Here is a 3,811-nt window from a genome sequence, read left to right on the forward strand (position 1 = left end):
AAATATTGCATAGGGGCCCGTGGACATTTCTCAAATAGGGCATCCTGTCCTCATCAGCCAAAAGGGTTAGACTACCCTCAGCTGACACCCCAATACAGTGCTGGGAGGTATTGGTTGCACTGTCGGAGCACTGTTGGTTGCACTGTCCTTCGGATCAGAAGTTAAACCGAGCTCCCGTCTGTCTATTCAGGTGGATTAAAGATCCCGCGGCATTATTGGAAGAAAGAAGGGAGTCTCTTTCTCCTGGTGTCTAGGCCAATAATCCCCCAAATAAAATTGTTCGCTCACTCCATGGCTATTTGTGGGACGTTGCTGTGTGCAATTCGCTGCTACATTTCACCCACAAAACACACAGTCAATTCACTTTACAATATATTCTGTGAAGGCGCTATGAGAAGTCTCAATGATGAGCTATATCAATTGTAAGGATTTTTTTTCTCTCTCTCCCAGTGTCCTGGTTGACAAACCTTTGAGATGTGTTGGACTTCGCTGTGTCCAAATGAGCTGCCTAAACATGAAGCCACTGCAGGTGACGGTAAGTACCTGTGAAACGCTGTGGGACCTTTCACCATGATGAAGAGCTACAAAAAACACAAGTTCTTCTCAACACAGAAAGGTAAGAGGCATTTTCTCAGAGAGACAGTGCAAACGCTTCAAAGAAAACATAACATATTGTATAGAAAAGAATCTAAGGTGTTTTACTTACTGAAGTGAACAATTGTTATAAAGTTTTTGAGAGTCACTGAGAAACTTTGATGCATTAAACACTACCCAGTCCCTTGGCTTCGCATTCTCCCTTGTCTCCTTCAAGGCCAGCCTCATGCCTTCCTCTTCGACCGCGCCTTTGGTCACCCTCCTACCCCACCCATCCGGCCCTCCACCCCTCCTGATCCCAACCCTCTGCTCGGGTCCAAATCCCGACTTTCCAGTGCCTTGGGATGTCTTCCTGACATGAAAGGAGCTGTCTAAATCTAATTTGTTGTTGTTGATCCAATTGCTGCTTGGTGTAATGATTGGTATAGAAGTGAAGCAGGAAATGCATTTCTACAGCATTTAATAATAATAATAATGATAATCCTTGCATTTGACATGATCCATAAATGATAAATCCTTGTATTTGATTTAACATGGTCTCAAGGCGCTTCACAGGATTTACTGAATCAGTAACAGAACAGGAATGCCTGACCATTATTTTTCTGGGGGAATTGGTGGCCAGGACCCTGGGAGATGGCAGAACATGGCCACAGAATAATAATAATAATCCTTGCATTTGCTATAGTGCCTTTTTTTATGGTTTATTACCTCCGGAAGGTGATCCGCCAATCGACCAACAACCGGGTTCCTATTTACTGCTGGTAAACAGAGGCGTGTGGAGTAAGGAAACTTGCCTAAAGTTTTGTTCCTATCCGGGAATTGAACCCGGGTCTTCTTGCTTGCGAGGCAAGTGCTCTAACCATTACGCTACTGGATTCCGTAACACAGAAGAGACAGCCCTGGCATCTAAACATTTCACGACCAGTATCCCCTCTGCCCTCCTTTGAAGCTGTGTCAGTATAGAAGCAGAGGAATGAAGCTATGTAACACTAGGAAATTGTGACCTGCACTGGTACGTTGAGCTCACAGTTCAGTAGTGGAGGGAGCCTTGCATTGCAGGAGGTGACGTCCTTTGGATGAGGTGTAAAACCCTCCAACTCTTTAATTCGACCCTAAGGGGGACGCTGACCTTATACTAGAATTGAAGTTGATTAATATTCAGGTAATATAAATTACATGGCCCCAGAGAGAGAGAGTGAAAGAGTGAGCGAGAGAGAGAGAAGCGGTAAAGCCGGTTGCACATTTTGCAATCTGATATATAGTATTTAAGAACATCAGAAGGTTTGTTTGATCCGAACACTTCCAGCGAAAGGCTCTGCTTTTCAACTCCCGGACCCACCTCTCCGTAATCCGCAAATGTAATCCCGTTCCTCTCAGCCAAGATTCCTCAGTGCAAAATGATACAGGGCGGGGGTGTTGGGAGGAAACAGGGACCATTTCCAAGCTCGGCAACAAAGATTGGAAAAGCATACGGTTTACCAAGTCGGTTTGTGAATGGGTGGAGGTAGAGCAATGATGGCAAACCTTAATAATAATCACACAAAGAGCGGTGCAATGCAGAACTCGCAGCCATAAACTGAGGGCAAAGTCCTTTAAAAAGAGAACTGGACAGATTCCACCAGAGGGATATAGAAGGTTTTGGTGAGCGAGCAGGGGAGCGGGATTAGAGCAGAGCTCCGAGACGCTACCCCATGTGAAGGGCGCTATATAAATACCAGTTGTTGTTGTTGTCCCCATCAGCATGGACTTGATGGGCTGACTGCTCAGTTCCTGTGCTTGTTGGTGGGGGGATTGTATTGTTGAAGGTGTCGTCCTTTGGATGAGATGTTAAACCGAGGTCCCATCTGCCTGTTTAGGTGGATGTTTAAGATCTCATGGCACGATTAGAAAAGAGAAGAGAATTTCTCTCTCTCTCTCCCAATGTCCTGGATAACAATCCCCCAAATAAAATTGGTTGCTCACTTCATGGGACATTGCTGTGCGCAAAATTTGCTCCACATTTTGCCCATAAAATGCACAGTCACTCCACTTTACAGTATATCCTGTGAAGCGCTTTGAGGCGTCTCACTGACCTGATGAGGCGCGACATCGAATGCAAGGTTTGTTATTGTATTATTATTATTGTAGGAAGACCTATCCCGCTCTCTACAACCCTATTTTCCCAACCGCACCCCCAGTTCATTCCCATTCACCCTTTGTGTGCTGGTCCAGTTCCCATCCTCACCACTAGATGGAGCTCTGCACAGCTGCAGGAAGCTGACCCTGCGAATTGGGGGGTGGGGGGAGTGGAGAAGGTCTCAGTCATGTCTTGGCTGATTGATGAGAGGATTGGGTTGGGGTGTGTGGGGGGAGTGGTGTCTGTGCGAGATCAGGAGAATGCTGCAGAAAACCTAAGAGAGGGAGAAGGTTACAAAGAGACACTAAAAAACATGCATCTCTGAACAGGGTTAGATGTGCAATTTTAGTTAAAATTATTGTTCCATAACAGAATGATATAGCACAGACACTGGCTATTTGGCCCAACTCATCCATGCCAGTGTTAATCTTCTGCCACATCTCTCTATTCCCCTCTCTCACACCCCTCTATTCTCCTCTCCTTCACCCATCTATTCCCTTCTCGTGCAATGTACTATATGCATCAGGTTTCCTCTTAAACACATACATGCTTTTTGCTTCAAGTACAGTTTCCGGCAGTGAGTTCCACTGTCTGGTCTCTCTATAATAATCCTTGCATTTGATAAAGCGATGAGATGTCTCAAAGTGCTTCACGGGATATCTTGTAAAGTGTAGTGACTGGCTATTTTGTGGGCGAAACCCAGCAGCCAATTACGCACAAACAATTGTGGGTTGAGTGACCAAATTATTACTTTTTTTGAAGGGATTATTATCCCCGAAAAGTGATCTGCCAATCGATTAACAACCGGATTCCTATTTACTGCTGTGTAACCAGAGGCGTGCGGAGTAAGGAAACTTGCCTAAGGTTTCTCCCCGCCCGGGAATCAAACCCGGTTCCTCTGACGAGCGCACTAACCACTACACTATGGGACTCCACAATTATTGGAGCCTATTAAGTGGAGAGAACAGATGGTGTGTGTGGCAAATGGGGGGGAGTTGGTGGGTGGGGGTGGGGTGTGGGTGTTTGTCGTTGCCATTAACACCTCCAATGTCCGCAGGTGAGTGTGGCACAAGTGGACAGCAGGTTCCAGCCCCACTAACT

The sequence above is a fragment of the Callorhinchus milii genome, unplaced genomic scaffold, assembly GCF_018977255.1.
Source record: "Callorhinchus milii isolate IMCB2004 unplaced genomic scaffold, IMCB_Cmil_1.0 Scaffold11, whole genome shotgun sequence".
NCBI classification, from domain to species: Eukaryota; Metazoa; Chordata; class Chondrichthyes; order Chimaeriformes; family Callorhinchidae; genus Callorhinchus; species Callorhinchus milii.